Consider the following 8322-nt stretch of genomic DNA (forward strand, 5'->3'; position numbering starts at 1 on the left):
TTTGATTCATTCTCTCAACCTGACCGGAACTCTGTGGATGCCATGGAGTGTGTAATTCCCATTTTACTCCCAGGGCCTGAACAATTTTCTGTAATATCTTCGATGTGAAATGAGTTCCCCAGTCTAAATCAATCCTGTTTACCATCCCATATTGGGGAATGGTTGATTTTTGAAGTGTTTTACTCACAACATTGGCATTGGCTTTCACAGTGGGTATCACCTCTACCCAATGAGTCACGTAATCTGCTATCACTGGCAAAAACTTCCACTGTTGTACCTGGGGAAGCTCAGTAAAGTCTACTTGGATATTTTGGAAGGGCCTTAAGGCCAGTTCTCGCCCTCCTCTGGGTGTTTTCCTCATCATTTTCTTATTCACTTGTTGACATATCACACCCTGTTCAGTTACTTGCTTAGCTATTCTGAAAATTCCTGTGCATCCCCAGCCCCTTAGATATTGATCACTTTGCACTTGTGTACCCCAATGTGTTGTTCCATGTATGCCTTCTAGCATTTTCCTGGCAAGGGGTTTATTATTATTTCCTTCCCATCTGCTCATTTCCCTTTGTTATCTTTCTTGGCTCCTATTTTAAGGAGTTCTTCCTCTTCTGTCCCACTGAATACAGGGACTTTTTGCATTTCTCTCATGGGGGTTAATAATATTATTAGTTTTTCTGTCTCTGATTCAGTTGCATTTTTAGCTTCTAAATCAGCGAAATTGTTCCCTTGGTCCCTTTTTTGATGTCCTTCAACATAAACCACCACTACTTCCTCTGGTAATTGTAAGGTTTCTAACTCTTCTAATACAATTTTTTCATCAATCAGTCCCTTTCCCTTTGAATTTATTAGCCCCCTCTCTTCCCAAATTTTTCCAAAGGTATGCACTATTCCAAAAGTGTATTTTGAGTCCTGTATATATTGTTCTCCATTTCCATGCTAATATTTCCAGAGCTCATTCTAGGGCATATAGATCACATGCTTGGGCTGACCAGTTGGAAGGTAACTTTCCCTTTTCTATGGCCACCAACCCTTCATGCACTATAGGGTACCCCGATACCCTGTGCCCCTTTATTACCCGTGAAGATCCATCGATGTTCAGTCATTTTCCACCTTGGAGTGGTTGATCTGTTAGGTCCTCTCTTCCTTTAGTTTGATAGTTTATAACCTCTAGGCAATTATGTATTAGTTCCTGACTTGGTTCTCCATACAAGAACTGGGCACGGTTGAGTTGGTTACTCACGATCAGCTCTAAACCATTATCTCTTAAGATGGCTTCATACTTTAGCACTTGGGAATCAGTGAGCCATTTCTCAGCCTTTTGGCTCAGGATACTGCTTACTGAGTTTGGGATATATATCTTCAATTTTCCCCCAAAGGGTAATTTTTTGCTTTCTGCTATGAGTTGGGCAGTCACTGCCACAGCCTGAATGCAGGTTGGCCACCCCTGGCTGACAGGATCTAGCAGTTTTGATAAATAGGCCACTGGTTTCCTGGATCCTCCCCAGTCCTGGGCTAACACTCCATGTGCTACCCCTTTTTCTATAGCCACAAACAGATAGAAGGGTTTGTCTAAGGCAGGAAGACTCTTTTCAGTGCACTGACTAATTTTTGCTTTAAAGCTTCAAACTTTTGTTAATCATCTTTTTCCCACCTCATCTCTTCTTCTGCTAACTTTTCATACAAGAACTGGATGGCCTGCGTGTATCCTTCAATCCATAGCCTACAACATCCAACACAGGCCTAAAAACCTTCTGACTTCCCTCTTAGTTTTTGGCCACGGGAGTGAGACTGTCCCTGTGATTCTCTCAGGGTTCAGCTGGCAGCTCCCTTGACAAATCACATGTCCTTGGTATTTTACTTCTCGCTCTACAAATTGGAGAATCCCTTTTGATACCCAAAGTCCTTGGTCCCTCAGAAAACTTAACAACACTATGGTGGATTCCCAAACTTCTTTTTCTTCCTGTCCTGAGACAAGCAAATAATTTACATATTGGATGAGCTACATCTCAGGTTTAATGGAGAAGAGCTGTAGTACTTCTCCTAGGGTTTGACCAAAGAGGTTTGGGGATTCGCAAAACCCTTGGGGTAACCCAGTCCACTGCAGCTGTTGCTTCCTCCCAGAATCGAGGTCCTCCCATTCAAAAGCAAATATATCCCACTTTCCTCTGCCAGTGGGCACACCCAAAAAGCATCTTTTAGGTCTATCACGCTAAACCACTGGGATGTTACTTAGGAGCGTATAGGGATTTGGCATTACCAGATATGGATTCACAGTTCTTTTGTTCACTTCTCTCACATCTTGGACAAGCCTGTAAGTCCCATCTGACTTCTTTGCTGGTAATATGGGTGTATTATGGGGGGACATTTATGGTTCTAAGGTCCTGTCCTCAAGTAGGTCCTGGATCAGCGGCCATACTCCTTGTCTCCCCTCCAGGGAAAGTGGGTATTGTCATACCCAAACTGGATGGTTTTCATTAACTACTTTTATTACTATAGGTTTCATGTTTAATTTACCTCAGTTTTTTGGTTTTGCTCACATCATGTCATGAATATTCTCCTCATTTTCTTCCCTTATTGGAGAAGCTTAACTACCATTTTCCCTTTCACTGGGAGCACCCCAATGTCAAACTGCACCTGTAAATCCTGTCCTAAGAAATTTCACACTGCTTCTGGAACTAACAGAACATCCCCAATTCCTATTTTATTTGTTCCTTCAAACTTTATTTGCTTTATAAGTGAGGCTTTGAAACCTTTGTCTTGTCTAGGTTTGAAAAGACAAATGTCTGCTAATGAAGGTAGGAGCTGCCCCTGAAATGGAAAATGTAAAACCCCTCCCTCCAAATTGTTAAAGTTTTGAAATTAAGGGGGCTTTCAGGCACAGATATGGGAGCAGGAATAACAGTTCTTTATTAGCAAAGAAAATCAAAATAAAATGAACAATGCAGTAATACAAAACAACACTGATAGAATCAGAATATGACCTGACACACTGTGGGTCAGGGTGTTGCTAGCAGTGCAATGAAAATAGTGGCTGCAGTCCTCCTGCAGTCTTCCTGCAGACAGATGTGGTTCTGTTGGAGAAGAAATGCTGTAGAAGGGTGTAGTCTTCCTCTGAAGATCCAGTGGTGGTGTAGATGGGCCTGGTCTTCCTCTGGGAATGCAGTGGAAGGGGCAGGTGCTCCTCTGGGAATCCAGTGGAAAGACTGTTCTGGTGTCCCAAAATCTCAGATTGTATCCAGGCAGGAACACTTGGCTCCTCCCTCTGGGGAGACCATTTCACAATGGGAAGATGCAATTTTATCAGTCATGTAGTGACACTCAATGGCCCATTAACAGCAGATGTCTGCCCAGAGGCAGGATTGGTTTGTGGAAGAGATAAAGAAAAACTGCCCAATTAACAGATGATAACTGGCCCACCTCTAACAGATGGGAATTGAACACACACATTACCTTGCAGTCTAGGACATTATCCATGCCTTATTCTATTTCCATCTGCATCCCAATGAAACCTTACACACAGCTCTCACTTATGACTGGGTTTCCCTGTGGTACACAACGGCTTTCCCCATCTTTCTGCATTACCCACCAAGTGTAACCAGGTCCTTGAACAAAAACAATCCCACGGATGGGTTTGTCTTTTCCTGAGGTGGGAGTAATCCAAACAGTCTTTCTTAAGATACCTTTCATGTGTACAACAGGGACTTTTCTCCATCCACTGTGTGCAGGGGTTCCCTCTGGGCAGGACCAGCTCAACTGATGGACCCTCTGGTGTTGACCATCCAGGTGGCTTTTGCTAAGGTCATTTCCCAATTTCTAAAAGTTCCCTTCCCAAGTGCCTTCAGGGTAGTCTTAAGTAATCCATTGAACCATTCAACTTTCCCAGCAGCTGGTGCATGATAGGGGATACAATAGATCCATTCAATGCCATGTTCTCTGGACCAGGTGTTGATAAGTCCATTCTTGAAATGGGTCCTGTTGTGTGATTCAATTCTCTCAGGGGTGCCATGTCTCCACAGGATTTGCTTTTCCAGGCCCAGGATGGTGTTCTGGGCCATAGCATGAGACACAGGGTAGGTTTCCAGCCATCCAGTGGTGGCTTCCACCATGGTCAGCACGCAGCGCTTGCCCTGGCATGTCTGGGGCAGTGGGATGGAGTCAATCTGCCAGGCCTCCCCATACTTGTACTTGGACCACTGCCCACCATACCACAGGGGCTTCACTCGCTTGGCCTGCTTGATGGCAGCACACGTCTCACAGTCATGGATAACCTGAGAAATTCTGTCCATGGTTAGATCCACCCCTCGGTCTCGTGCCCACTTATAGGTGGCATCTCTGCCCTGATGGCCTGAGGCATCATGGGCCCATCGAGCTGGGAATAACTCTCCCTTGTGCTCCCAATCTAGGTCTATCTTGGACACCCCTATCTTTGCAGCCTGGTCTACCTGCTCATTGTTTTGGTGCTCCTCATTGGTTCTACTCTTGGGGACATGGGCATCTAAATGGCGGACATTCACAGGCAGCTTCTCCACCCAATTGAGAATGTCTTTCCATTCATCAACAGCCCAAATTGGTTTTCCTCCATGCTGCCAGTTAACCTCTTTCCACCTCTCCAGCCATCCGCACAGAGCAATGGCTACCATCCATGAATCAGTGTAAAGGTAGAGCTCTGGCCAATTCTCTCTCTCAGCAATGTCCAGGGCCAGTTGAACAGCTTTGAGTTCTGCAAGTTGGCTTGATCCACCTTCTCCTTCAGTGGCCTCTGTGACCAGTCCTGTGGGGCTCCATATGGCTGCTTTCCACTTCCCGTTCATTCCCACAATGCAGCAAGAACCATCAGTAAAAAGAGCGTAGCATGTATCTTCTGCTGGCAGTTGGTTGTATGGTGGAGCTTCTTCAGCCCGTGTCACTTCTTGTCACTTCATCAGCGAGACTGAAGTTTTCACCTTCTGGCCAGTTTGTAATTATTTCCAGAATTCCAGGGCAATTCAGGTTTCCAATACGGGCGCGCTGTGTGATAACAGCAATCCATTTGCTCCATGTAGCACTGGTGGCATGGTGCGTAGAGGGAACTTTTGCTTTAAATATCCACCTCAGTACTGGTAGTCGGGGTGCCAGGAGGAGTTGTGCTTCTGTACCAATCACCTCTGAGGCAGCTTGGACTCCTTCATAGGCAGCCAAGATTTCCTTCTCTGTGGGAGTGTAGTTGGCCTCAGAGCCTCTGTAGCTTCGACTCCAAAATCCCAGTGGTCGGCCTCGAGTCTCCCCAGACACCTTCTGCCAAAGGCTCCAGGACAAGCCATGGTTCCTGGCTGCAGAGTAGAGCACGTTCTTCACCTCTGGTCCTGTCCTGACTGGGCCAAGAGCTACTGCATGAGCAATCTCCTGCTTGATCTGCACAAAGGCTTGTTGCTGCTCAGGGCCCCAGTGGAACTTGTTCTTCTTGAGGGTGACCAGGTAGAGACAGCTCATGATCTGACTGTACTCAGGAATGCGCATCCTCCAAAAACCGATGGCACCCAGGAAAACTTGTGTTTCCTTCTTGCTAGTTGGTGGAGACATTGCAGTGATCTTGTTGATGACATTGGTGGGAATCTGACACCGTCCATCTTGCCACTTCACACCCAGGAACTGGATCTCTTGAGCAGGTCCCTTTAATTTGCTCTTCTTGATGGCGAAGCCAGCTTTTATGAGAATCTGGATGATTTTCTCCCCTTTCTCAAACACTTCCGCTGCTGTCTTCCCCCACACAATGATGTCATCAATATATTGCAGATGTTCTGGAGCCTCACCCTTTTCCAGTGCAGCCTGGATCAGTCCATGGCAGATGGTGGGGCTGTGCTTCCACCCCTGGGGCAGTCGGTTCCAGGTGTACTGCACTCCCCTCCAGGTGAAAGCAAACTGAGGCCTGAATTCTGCTGCCAGAGGAATGGAGACAAACACATTAGCAATGTCTGTAGTGGCAAAGCACTTTGCTGCCTTGGACTCCAGCTCGTACTGGAGTTCCAGCATGTCCGGCACAGCAGCGCTCAGCGGTGGAGACACTTCATTCAAGCCATGATAGTCCACAGTCAATCTCCATTCTCTGTCAGACTTGTGCACAGGCCAGATGGGGCTGTTGAAGGGTGAGTGGGTTTTGCTGACCACCCCTTGGCTCTCCAGCTCACGGATCATTTTGTGGATGGGGATCACAGCATCTCAATTTGTTCAATATTGCCGGCGGTGCACTGTCGAGGTGGCAATCGGCACTCGTTGGTCTTCCACCTTCAGGAGTCCTACTGCAGATGGGTTTTCTGATAGTCCAGGCAAGGTGTTTAACTGCTTGATGTTCTCAGTCTCTACAGCAGCTATGCCAAAAGCCTATCTGAGTCCCTTTGGCTCTTTGTAACAGCCATTCTGGAGGAAATCTATGCCCAGAATACACGGGCCTCTGGGCCAGTCACAATAGGATGTTTCTGCCACTCCTTCCCAGTCAGGCTCACCTGGGCTCCCAACAGGGTCAATTGCTGTGATCCCCCTGTCACCCTGGCAATGGAAACAGGTTCTGCCCCCACATGTCCCGATGGTATCAGGGTACACTGAGCACCAGTATCAACTAAGGCATTGTATTTTTGTGTTTCTGATGTGCCAGACCATTGGATCCACACCATCCAGAAAATCCGGTTTTCCCGTATCTCTTCCTGGTTAGAGGCAGGACCCCCCCGAGCCCTGGTTATTATTTCTTTCCTGGGCATACATGGTCGAGGTACCTTCCAGGGGATCTGATGGATCATACTCAGCAGCTCAGTCATGGGAGGTTGGGGCTACCTTCACTTTACTGGAGTTCCCTTGATTAGTGTTTCCCTCCTTGAGCTGATGCATCCATGCTGCCAGGACAGAAGTGGGTTTCCCATCCCACCTTCCCATGTCTGCCCCATGGTCCTGCAGAAAGAACCACAGGTCAGCCCGTGGGCTGTACCCTCTCTCTCTAGCTGGGGAACGTTGGGCTCTGACTCTGGGGCCTGTGACTCACACTGGTGCAATGTGGGAACTGTTCCTCCTCATCTCCTCCCTCATCTCCCTCATATCCTCTCTGAGTTCTTGGACCACGACAGAGACATGAGCCTGCATTGGGCCATTGATCACACTCTCATAATTTCTAAGCTTGTTGGCAACAGAACCCACTGTCTCTCGTTTGTTATTGGCATTAATCATTGCAATGAAGGTGGTGTATTGAGCTGGCCCCAGATTTGCCAGACTCCACAACATTTGCCCTGTGCACTTGACCTTGTTGGGGTCATTATCATGCTGTCCATCCCTTCCAAAGAGTACCTCCAATACTGCCACTTCTCTCAGCTGTTGGATCCCTTCCTCAAGAGTCTTCCAGCTCATTCTATGGTGCTGGTCCTGCATTTTCTCCCTGTGGACAAACCTCTCTCTGACACTCATTAAAAGCCGCTCCCAGAGGGAAAGGGACCTTGGCTCCCTTACAAAAATCAGATTCATACCTGAGTCCTGATTCAAGTGTCCCAAATTCCTTGCCTCACCACCATCCAGCTGGACACCTGTACCCACCCGTAAGGTCCCAGACCCAAAGTAGCCAGGTTGTATAAGCCTCACGTCCCTGTCATACAATGTCTTTGTGCAGATTATGGAGACTTTCGTACGTCAGGGACTCGGTGATGACCTCAACTGTTGCCTCTCCTGGGCGTTGTGAAGGCCCTCCTTTCATATCCTCATCTGGGTGCTCTGATTTCATCTTAGATCTCCTTGTTTCCACCAGGGCCACTGCTGCTGGCTGTGACTGCCTTTGCAGTTCAGCTGGAACCTGGACAGTTGTAACATCTGTGGGTTCCACTGCTGCGCCATCAGACTCTCCCTCTTTGAGGCAGGGGGATGGCTTTTCACCAGCTGTGGAAATGTACTCCTTCAGCATCTGGCCCATCTCTTTCATTAGAACCCTCATCCAGCCTGGGTGGTTCATTTCTGAGGTGGGCTGTGGGGCAGGGTCAGGCTCTGGGGCATCAGCATCCCTTGTCTCTGGGGTAGGTGTCAGTGTGGTTATCCAGGTTAATCTTCCCTTATCTCTGAATGCTAAATGTAACAGGCCTATCAGCAACACCAGCCACTGTATGATATCATTAGCATTTAGAGTGGATCTGAACCCTTTGAAAACTGGTGGGGCAGACCCAAAGAGCTGCTTGAAGGGCTGGGAAAAAATTTGCCCCCGTGTCATTTCCTCACAGTAAGTACCATTATTAAAGTAACCCCAAAACCATACACTTAGTGTGTGATAGCTCTGAATCCATGTGCCTGCCTTCCAGAGGAAGTTAAAGATCCATTAATTCC

Source organism: Agelaius phoeniceus, unplaced genomic scaffold, assembly GCF_051311805.1.
Source record: "Agelaius phoeniceus isolate bAgePho1 unplaced genomic scaffold, bAgePho1.hap1 Scaffold_110, whole genome shotgun sequence".
NCBI lineage: Eukaryota > Metazoa > Chordata > Aves > Passeriformes > Icteridae > Agelaius > Agelaius phoeniceus.